Source organism: Nelumbo lutea, chromosome 1 (assembly GCF_056320005.1).
Source record: "Nelumbo lutea isolate HS-2025 chromosome 1, American lotus-T2T, whole genome shotgun sequence".
Taxonomy (NCBI): Eukaryota; Viridiplantae; Streptophyta; class Magnoliopsida; order Proteales; family Nelumbonaceae; genus Nelumbo; species Nelumbo lutea.
This window is the reverse complement of record NC_142684.1, coordinates 160,961,893-160,973,983: the sequence shown is the minus strand read 5'-3', so window position 1 is coordinate 160,973,983 and position 12,091 is coordinate 160,961,893. Positions and strand designations below refer to the sequence as shown.

General features: G+C 33.7%; 1 long non-coding RNA gene across 1 annotated transcript; it reads left to right on the top strand.

Moving 5' to 3' along the window:
* The first annotated feature begins 2,895 nt into the window (after window positions 1-2,895).
* On the top strand, window positions 2,896-8,540 carry LOC148878760 (uncharacterized). Its single transcript, XR_016103797.1, has 2 exons — window positions 2,896-3,942; window positions 8,194-8,540. It is a non-coding gene; the product is annotated as an uncharacterized LOC148878760 (long non-coding RNA).
* The last annotated feature ends 3,551 nt before the right edge of the window (window positions 8,541-12,091 follow it).

Below are 12,091 nucleotides of genomic sequence, written 5' to 3'. Positions count from 1 at the left end.
TAAAATACAAGATTTTGCATTCTACATATTTACATTTATACTCCTGGATTTAAGTGCATGATACTCTCTCTTCGCCTCTTAGGCTGCATTTAGCATTTGGACTTTTAGATTTTAATTGTGAATAAGTGATAAATACTTAAAATAAAGAATGCCAAACGCATCTTTAATCCTAAATCCCCTCTATGTAATAGGAAAACTGAAAAAAGTTGAGCAGTCATTTCATGCAAGAAAATGTTTCATATCGGGTCTACATGAGATCAACATTGGGTAATAGTTATGTCTTTAATTTTTTTTTAATAAACAGCTGCTAATTGGTGGTTAGTCATTATAGAGTGATAATATGAGTTTTGATCATAGTTTTGTTTTTTTAGATAGATACTACATATGTAGCTTGCATAAACCGATAAACACGACAAAAGAACAATTTTTAATGGTCAAAGGCATAGTTTTCAAAACTGGACCAGATCGGAAAAATCAGGACCGGTTCCATTTTCTCTTATAACTGCTTTTTTCCATAAAACCGTTGATTTTGGTCAGTAAATCGCTGAACTAGCTGGTTAACCATTCGAACGGTTTTGATCGTTATTCAATTTTTTTTTTGTTAGAATAGGCCGATCGTTCAGGTCGAGCGATCGGATTGTTCAAACCGGTAACCGAACCCCTAACTAGTTCGGTCATCGGTTCAGTTTTAAAAACCATGGTCAAAGGACTTATGACCGCCAAAAAATTAATCATTTTACTCTCTCTCTCTCTCTCTCTCTCTCTCTCTCTCTCTCTCCGCGTTAAATTTTCAATTGCAACGCTTGAATACCCTAAACTTTTAAAAATAGACACTTGGGTCAAGCCGTTAGTATTCTGCTAGTTAAATATTACATAATGTAAAAAATACCCTTCTCATGTATTTTTGAGATCATTCTCAAGTAACTAAACTTCCCCACAATCACATTTTCACATGGATACCAAATAACATATTCAAATTTTTTGACGAAGGTATTCACTAGTGATGATTTTACATTGTAGAATTATTTCAAAAAATACACAAAAAGGGTATTTTTGACATGATGTTATATTTACCGAATAGACTCAGGTGTCTATTTTTTGAAAGTTTAGAGTACTCAAGTGTTACAATTAAAAGTTCAGGGTACCTATTTGTCACCACTCCCAAAGTATAGGGTACCTATTTGTAATTTACCCTAATTTTTTCTAATATAAATGCATGAAAGTGCAAATGAAAAGAATGCAAGTTTTGATCCACGTTTGCATTGGTTTGTATTTTGCCTTGTTTTAAGCATTATTTTATTTCAAGAAATAAAAAAAAAAAAGGTAAACATAAAATAGATCCGAATCTTAATTCAAAACATTTGTACACTCATACTTTTGCAGCAGTGAAAACAAACCAGCTGGTCAAATGAAATTTCCCTCACTGTTTCTACTTTAATTCTCTATCTTTCTTTCAAACCAAACATAGCCTTAAGAATTCTTTTCTTATTTGTTTCTTTAATACATGTACTTTGGAGTTGGAGGATGGAAGTGATTTGTTCTGATCTATCTATACTACTTATAAAAGTATGAACAAAGAGCTTCTGGAAATTTTCTTTACTAAAATACCCCTCATTCTTAATTTAGTTAATCTCCATTGGAAGGGCAGAAAATGTAATTAAAATAATACCATTAAGTACATTTAATTACCTCTCATTAAGTCTCACATTTAAGTCATTAAATAAATCACATTCTCTCTCATTTAATCCAACATTTATACTTTTGTTTATCATCATTAAATTTTACTAATAAATCCATACACAATAATTATTAATAGAATAGAAATTTATATTTTTAAAATAAATTTTGAAATGAAATCAAAATTTTCATATAGGTGTGGTGGGTAAGTAGTTGAACCATTTGGGTCAAATGGATAATTTCATGATGTCATACATAAATAATACAAATTTAGAAATATAAAAAATACAAAAGATATAGAAAAAAAGAAATTAAAAAAAATTGGACACGTTTCTATTATTACATGTTTGTCATATTAAAAAATAAGTATGATAAAATATACATAATTTTATTGATGTACATCAAATATACAACTTAAAACCAATGGAAAATTAAACTATCTTCTGGGGGTGGGTTAGTGGTTTAACCTTTCAGGTCAAATAGGTTAACCCATGATGTATAATTAAAAATAAATTTCTTAAAATACAATAGTACAAAAAAATATGAAACAATTTTGGGCACATCTATAATATTATATACCAATAATATAAATAAAAATAATTATGATAAATAATAATTATTTTATCAATGATATTCATGATGTCATAAATAAATAATACAATTTTAAAAATATAAAAATTAATTTCGTTAAATTCCACTAATAAATCCATATACAATAATTATTAATAGAATGAATTTTTGTATTTTTAAAATAAACTGAGAAATGAAATCATATTTTCCATCTAGGTCGTAGGTAAGTACTTCAACATTTGGATCAAATGGATAATTTCATGATGTCATGAATAAATAATACAAATTTAGAAATATAAAAATGCAAAAATATAGAAAAATAAATAAATTAAAAAAAAGTTGGACACATTTCTATTAGTATATATTTGTCATATTAAAAAATAGGATAAATTACAAAGACCTCCAATACTATGGGGTTTGTGACAAAGACCCCCTATACTTTTATTTTACGACAAAGACCCCCTATACTATGGCCATGAGACAAAGACCCCCTTCACCGGTAAATTATATGACAGAATGCATTAAATTACTAAAATACTCTATTAAACTTTTTCTATTTTCTTTTTTTTTTTTCCCCTTTTCCTCTTAAAACCCATCGTGTTCACTTTCTTCTCTTCCTTTCCCCTCCCTCACCGTCCTCTCTCATTCTCTCTCTCCCAACTCTCCGAAATGAACCGCCTGGCCTCCTGCTGTCTAACCTTGGCTTGCCACACCTGCGCCTCCGCCGTGTCCTCTCTCATTCTTTCTCTCTTCTCTCCCAACTCCAAGGACGATCCTACCAAGGAAGCTGCCAGCTTCACCTCCCAGGTCATCATCATGAACCACGCAGGCCAGATCGGAAATGGTTACACTCCTGTGCTCGATTGCCACACTTCCCACATCGCCGTGAAGTTGGGTGATCTGGTAAGGAACTCGAGAAGAAGCCCAAGATTGATAGGCGATTTGGTAAGGAACTCGACAGCGCCTGCTCTTCCCCCTACTTCAGCGCTCCTTCCAGCCCCAAACGTTTTGGTGAGTTCTTCAGAGCGTGCAAAACCATCCAGAAATCAAAGATATTGCTTTCCTTTCGAACCCTACTGCAACGGAGAGTCTACTGTTCTCCGTCTTCCTGTAGCGGAGCGTCCAAAACCAACAGACTCTTCATCTTCTTGTTCTCCGTCGTCCGTGTTTAAATGGGTTCGGTGGGTTTGAGTTCCTCTGTTCTCATGAGCAGGGGAGCAGGGAACCAGACTTCGAGTTCCTCTGTCCTCATGAGCAGGGGAGTAGGTGTTTTGAATGGGTTCGACGGGTTGAGTTCGCAGGGTCAGATGGAAACTCTCGATTTTTGTTTTAACTCACAATTTCCGACCATCCGATTGTTGCCCTTAGCGGAGATAGCAACACTGTGGGTAGCGGTTTCCGTCTGTTCCAGAAGAGACCGCTCTCTGGCAGAATTCAGCCGCAGCGGACAAAGGGGGTAACTTGGGGTTTTTTGGTTTGGAAGGTGGTCAAGATTCAGCTAAGGTTGAGGGGAGCAAGGGCAAGACGGAATTGGAGGAAGAAGAACGAGGAGGTGTTGGGTCTGTTGTTCCAAAGATTAGCAACAGACGGAAATGAATGACAGGCTCTACATGGAAGAAGAGGAGAGGAGGAGGAAGACGAAATCGAATGACAGGCTCTACATGCTTAGGTCTGTTGCTCCAAAGATTTAGCAAGGTGAGAATCTCTAATGTCCATGTTCCTTTTCTTATTTTTCCTGGCAAGATCTACTCTGGTTGTTCTCTCCAGGTAAATGCTTCGTTTTATGGGGAAGATGAACAGTGATTCACCGATTGTCAGAATACTTAATATAGGGATTTCAACAGATAACGAGGGGGTCTTTGTCTCATGGTCATAGTATAGGGGGTTTTTATTGCAAAACAAAGTATAAGGGGGTTTTTGTCATAAATCTTATAGTACAGGGGGGTTTTGTATTTTTCCTAAAAAATAAGTATGATAAAATAGACATAATTTTATTAATGATGGATATCAAATATGCAACTTAAAACCAATAGGAAATTAAACCATCTTCCAATCTAGGGGATGGGTTAGTGGTTCAAACTTTTAGGCACATTTATAATATTATATACTAATAATATAAACAAAACTAAGTATGATAAATAAAATTATTTTATCAATGATATAAATGAAATGCAAAATTTAAAATCAATTTGAAAATGAAACAATTTCCATATCTAGATGGTAGGTAGGTCAATGATCTAACATTGCGGGTCAAATGGGTCAATCTATGATGTCATAACTAAGTAACGAATATTAAATATATATACATACATACATACATATACATATCCATATATAGTTCTATTATTATATATTCACCATGCATATTAAACAAAATAAATGTGAAAATAAGAAATACTTTTATTGATGATGAAAATAGAATACATGATTTAAAATTAACCGAAAAAGCAAAATGATTTTTCCATCCAAGTGGTGGGTTAGTGATTTAACTATCAATGTCAAATAGATCAACACATGATGTTATTATTAAATAATAAAATACATAAAATTCTAGAAAATGTAAAAAATTGTCGATAATTTTGAATGCATTCTATAATATTATATATTCATCATATAGAAAAGTGTAACTAATGAGAATTATTTTCATTAATGATATAAATGGGATAAAAATTATGATAAAAAAATAAATAGCAGTAATGTCTAACACATAACCCGATTAACCATGCCAAATGGTTCAATAATTTAATTAGCTAGGTCATCGTAGACAAGTGGTTTGGTAGGGATGCAAACAGATCATATCAGATTTGAATAAGGGTATATTAAAATCTGATTTAATCCAAAGATTCAACCGGATCTCATAAATATTGATTTGAATTGAATCCAATCAAGATGTCAGATATATGAATCTAATACAATCTGATTTAATTTTTTAAATAATAAATTATTAAAAGAAAAATAAAATATAACAGTTGAAATAAAAAAAAAACAAAATATAAGTATTTTTCAACTATTTACATCATATAAAAAGTTTATAAAACTACAATATAGATAACATATTTATAAATAAATATAAATAACATTATATATATATATAAATAATTGATTTGACCACAATATTAAAAACTAGTGTTCAAACAATATATTGGAATTGCATTTCCTCTTGGTAAATAAATGATTTTTATTATCTCATAAGTTAAATTAATAAAAAATAAAAACATAGAATTTTTTATAAATTTTATAAAAAAAATTGAACATACATTAATATTATATATTGTTCATATTAAACAAAAATATGTTTGAAAAAATAAGAACTATTGTTAGTAAAGATAGAAATTGATAAAATACAAAGAACAAAAATGAAATAATGACTTAATCATAGTCCATTTTACTGGTTAAATAAGTTAACAATTCAACTAGTAAGGTCATTTGGTTGCTGATTATCATCATCATCATCATCATTTGATACTATTACGTGCAAAAATAAATGTAAAAATAAGAATTATTTTTATTGATAATGAAAATGTAATACATGATTTAAAATCAACCAAAAAAAGAAAAAAAATAGTTTTTCCATCAAATTGGTGGGTTAGTGGTTCAACTATTCATGTCAAATGGATCAATACATGATGTTATTATTAAATAACAAAATACATAAATTTTAAAAAATGTAGAAATTTGTAGATAATTTTGGGTACATTCTATAAATTATATATTCTTCATATAAAAAAAGTGTGATTAATGATAATTATTTTCATTAATTAATAAAATGTGATAAAAATTAGGACAAAAAATAAAAAGCATTGTTTAACAAATGACCCCCACTAACCATGTTAAATGGTTTAATGATTTAATTAGCTATGACATTATAGGCAAGTGGTTTGGTAAGAATTAAACTTGATTCGACCCGAAGATCTTAACGGATCTCATAAATATTGATTCGAATGTGAATCCAATCAAAATGTTAGATATCTGAATCTGATACGATCCGATTTAGTTTAAAAAATCATAAATTAGTAAATATTAAATACCAATATTCAAATAATATATTGAAATTGCATTTCCTCTTAGTAAATAAGTAATTTTTATTATCTCATAAATTAAATAATAGAAAATATAAATATAAAATTTTAAAAATTTTATAGAAAAAATTAAATATGTATTAATATTATATATTCTTCATATTAAACAAAAATGTGTTTGAAAAATAAGAATTATTGTTAGTAAAGATAGAAATGACAAAAATACAAAGAAAAAAAATGAATTAATGTCTTAATCATAGTCCATTTTCTTGGTTAAATAGGTTAATGATTCAACCAGTAAGGTCATTTGGTTATTGACTATTATCGTCATCATCATCTGATATTGCCACGTGCAACCCGCGTGCACTTTTACTAGTAATATACAAATACACGAATCTTTGTCATGCATGGCATTTATAACCTATTTCGAAGCGAAGATTGCCCACCTATCTTCATAAGCATATAACTAGCCACCTCTTTTCATAGTTTTTTCCCATGCATACACAAAAAGAGTGAGGTTAGGTTGTATTTGATGGGGTTTCAAAGTTGTTTTTATCATTGTTACAGAGTCTTGGTAGATGGAAGTCTTCTCTACAATGTCTGTGCTTGGAAAATGAAAGCAAAACCCATATATGAGAAATTAAATGGTATATTCTGGTTGAAAACACACATCACACCATAGCAAAATAGGTGTTATGTACCGTGGACAAAAATAGGTAGCCTAAACCACACCACACCCACATAGGTATGCTACATGATTTGGTGTGGTTCAGCTATACCCTGTGTTTTGATTCTATGTATCTCAAATACACAATGTGAGATAATCTATGACATTGATCAAGAGTAATATTTTTTTATTGTCTTTTAAGTAAAATACAAATTAATTGAACATGTGATCAATTTAAACATAGCTAATACTAATTAATAAAATTTAATGGAAGAATTCAAAAATAATAATAATGATGACTAAAAATTATTAGTAATATAAAAATTAAGAGAACTAATATTCGTAATAAATAACTAATAAAAAATCAATATATAATCATTAAAATTAGTAGAAAATATAAAAAAACAAAATTCATACTTTTAGTACCAATTAGTAACAATTTTAATGATAAAATAAATATTATTAATTAGATATAAGACAAATAATTAAAAAATATTGTATGAATTTATATACATGTGAAGTACTAGATAGGGAGGGGCCTATGGCATAGTTGGGACCACAAGATATTGGTATGGCCAATATTTTGGAATGTGGTTAGTCCACACAAGAAGTAGGTTTTAAACCACACCACACCATAAGGTCCATAACCAAATACATTAAAGTGGTGTGGTTTGAAACCACTATCCCGTGGATTTACTATACTACTAAACACCATCTTATTTAATATAATTACATGTGCGGCAAATTTGTCATTCATGTAAGACACAGATCAATTCTGTGGACATAGAATCTAGACATTAGGAAATCTCCCATGCATGTATCTTAAATTCACGGGGAGATATTCCCTACATACAACTTGATTCTCATGCTTGTATGGTTTTTGCTTGCAAGGAATCTAGTGCATTTAACTGGGCATTTGGGCCATTGGGCAGTCTGAATCCCATACACTTGGGTTTGTTAGTGGGTCGAATTAGATGATAAACCCACTCGGATGTTAAGTGGGTTTCAGACTGGGAATAACCCACACTGACCTTATCTGGTCTGTTGGCAATAAATCTGTATCAAATTTGACCCGTTAGTATCTATAGATACATTTAGAATCTACTTGGTTTATAGTCACAATTGAAATCGAAATATTTTGAAATCAGAATCAGAATGGTTTATTTTCATAGTCTGTTTAATTCATCTGAAATGGGATTTCATTCTCAAGATAGGGAGGGAATGGTCATTCTTTCTAATGGGAGAATACTATTCCACCAGGAATGATAATGATGGAGGCCCATCTCTATGCACATCCCCTCATATAGGCGGCAATTCATGAGATAAGTTCAAGATAAATCAAGAGTCCAAGATAATTCAAAAATTCTAGATTCAAGATAATCCCAAGATTCAAGGAAGTTCAAGATCCAAGGTAATTCCAAGGAGATAGACCCAGGGAGATTGGACAGTGGAGATCAAGGCAACATCCAAGAAGAGTTTCGATCCTAGCTAGAAGATTAGATGTTTAAGATCTATCACAATTTTTCTTTTCTAGTTACTCTACAATTTCCAGATGTATTATAAATACTGTTAATTCCAAGCTAATAAACACATTCAGTTTTCGCCAACTTTTCTCTCTCCTCAAGAGATTCACGTCCAGCTTCACTACAAGGCTTGCGTTCGCCCGGTGCCTGCATAGCCAGCCCAGTTTTCACTGCTTTTACGTTGCATCAGGTGGTATCAGAGCAGGGAGTTCGCCTAGTCAGATGGCCAACCAAGATGGTAGCAGTCACAACCCACCCCGTGACGGAGATCAGGTTAGGGGTTACAAGCTGTTTGGAGAGCAATCGAAGAGCAGCACACAACCACACATAACATCGAGTAACAGTTGGTAGAGATCGCTGGACAACTGCGGACCTTGTTACGAGAGGACATTCCCAGGAACCAGGAAAACCCGTACCCAATCGAAGGAGATGATCACGTCAATCCTATACCCCGACATTCTATTCTTGATAATGATAGTGACAACGAGTTAGACTTCGGCGTTGCTCCAGTCAATCCTGATGACGGTAGGAATGGTAGAAATTGGCGCAACCTAAGCAATTTCAACCCCCGCCGGAATAATGATGAATTTAAACTCAAGGTAGATATTCTTACTTTTAGTGGGGATCTGAATATAGAGGATCTTCTAGATTTGATCACAGAGGTCGATCGTTTCTTTGAATACATGGAGATCCCGGAAGAACGAATGGTGAAATTGATAGCCTTTCGATTGAAGGGAGGCACATATGTCTGGTGGGAACGGATGAGAGAGACCCATATCAGAGAAGAAAGATGTCCTATTCGAACCTGAAGGCGCATGAAACAACTTATAAGAGGTAGATTTTTACCCCCAGATTATGAACAATATATGTTTGAATCATATCAACGACGTGCGCAGGGTTCAAGAAGTGTCAATGAATATACATCTGAATTTCTAAGATTGGCTGAAAGAAATCAGCTATCTGAAAGTGATAACCAGCAGACAACCCATTATCTGAGCGGTTTGATGCTGGCTATCAGAGATAAAATTGGCGTTCAGATGGTTCTTAGTGCGCAGGAAGCAAGGAACCTAGCTTTAAAGGCTGAATTAGTGTTCCAAGAAAAGATCCGTGGTGATAATTACCGTTGGTACAGTGGGAGCGACAACAAACTGGAAGTTGTCGACAGAAACAAATCAGCTCCAGGAGTACAACCTTCTCACCTGAAGACTACAGCTAATGCCGGTAAGGCCATCGCGGGAGGAAATACTCGAGGTAACCCTTCCAACCCTCCTAAACCCAGTAATCCTTATGCAAAACCTGATCCTTTTAAATGCTTTAAGTGCAATGAAATTGGGCATAGGTCCAGTGACTGCCCCAGAAGGAAGGCAGTTAATATGATAGAGAAGGAGGAGGAAGATAATGTTGAAGATGAAGTATATTGTGGACCTAATGGGGAAGATGAAGAAGGTCCATACGAACATGAAGAATATACATGTGCTGTGAGAAAATTAATGTTGTCCCAAAGAAACGAAGATACCTCTCAATGACACTGATTGTTCCGCACTAGACGTACTGTAAAGGGTAGTTTATTTGATTTAATTATTGATAGTGGTAGTCAAGAAAATATTATTTGCAAGGATGTGGTACAAAGATTACAACTACTCCCTGAAAAACATCCAAACCCATACACAATTAGGTGGATCAAAGAGGGCGGCAGCGTACGGGTGGAGGAACACTACAAGGTCACATTCTCCATTGGTAAGTACAATGATGAGGTGCATTGTGATATTGTAGACATGGATGCTTGCCATATTTTGTTAGGGAGGCCTTGGCAGTTTGATACAGATGCAAGACACATGGGTAGGAAGAATACCTACCGACTTGAAAAAGAGGGTATACACTACACTTTATTACCCATGGCTGAAAAGAATTCCCCAAAAATAGATGAGAAAAATTTCCTTACTATTACACATCACCATGCTGAATTTGTAAAAGAATGTAAGGATCCCCGTGATGTACACTTGTTGGTAGTAAAAAGAGAAAGTATAAATGAAATACTGGAGGAAAATAAAATTCAAGTGGAAGTGCAAGGACTACTTGATGAGTTTCATGATGTAGTTCTAGATGAGTTACCAAATGAACTCCCGCCCATGCGAGATATACAACATCACATTGATTTTGTTCCTAGTGCTAGTCTCCTTAACCTCCCATTACAGGATGAATCCTAAAGAAAATTAAATATTACGGGAGAAGGTAGAAGAATTGTTGAAAAAGGGGCATATTCGAGTCAATATGAGCCCTTGCACAGTACTAGCATTGTTAACATCAAAGAATGATGGAAGTTGGAAGATGTGTGTCGACAACTGGGCTATTAATAAAATTACTATTGGCTATAAATTCCCCCTTCCCAAGCTAGACGACATGCTAGATCAGCTTGATGGAGCCATAGTATTCTCTAAAATCGATCTCAGGAGTAGATACCATCAGATCAGAATCCGTCCCGAAGACGAGTGGAAGATAGCCTTCAAGACTAGAGATGGACTGTTCGAATGGTTAGTCATGCCCTTTGGACTAACCAACGCACCCAACACCTTCATGAGGCTAATCAATTAGGTATTGCGTCCCTTTATTGGTAAATTTATTGTGGTATATTTTGATGATATTTTAATTTACAACAAATCTATCACTGAGCATATTGGACATATCAGGGAGGTATTAAAAGCATTAAGGGAAAATAAATTATATACTAATTTAAAGAAGTGCACTTTCATGAGTGATAATTTGTTGTTCCTGGGATTCATTATAAGCAATGGTGGAATTAAGGTGGATGAAAGGAAGGTGAAAGCCATTAGGGAGTGGCCGACACTATCAAACGTTACGGATGTAAGGTGTTTCCATGGGTTAGCAACTTTCTACAAGCAATTTATCAAACACTTTGTAGTATTGTAGCTCCCATCATTGAGTGTTTGAAAAAGGGGAAGTTTCAATGGGGAGAAAAACAAGAGCAGAGTTTTGCTCTCATAAAAGAAAAATTATGTACTGCTCCTGTCCTTGCCTTCCTAAGTTTTGATAAACTATTTGAAATAGAATGTGATGCTGGTGGAGTTGATATAGGGGCTGTATTGTCCTAAGAAAAGAGACCCATTGCCTTATTTAGTGAAAGTTATGTGAAGCCAGAAAGAAGTGGTCCACCTGTGACAAGGAATTTTATGTTGTAGTTAGAGCCTTGAAAACATGGGAGCATTATTTAATTGCCAAAGAATTTGTTCTTTACACCGACCACCAAGCTCTTAAATATCTCAATAAGCAGAAGCAGTTGAAGAGTGATCTGGATGCAAGATGGTCCGCTTTCCTTGATAAATTTCCATACAAAATTATGTATAAGGTCGGGTAGCAAAATACAATGGCTGATGCTCTTAGTACACGTGTCGCCCTCATCAAGACTCTCAGTGTTGAAATTGTGGGCTTTGAATGCTTGAAAGACCCCTACGCCCAAGATGAGGACTTCCAACAGGCGTGGGAAAAATGTATAAATTGATAGCCAGCAGGTGACTTTTACCTTCATGATGGATTCCTTATGAAAGGGGAACAACTATGCATCCCTTGCACCTCCCTCCGTGAAAAGATCATCAAGGATCTGCATGGGGGAGGATTGG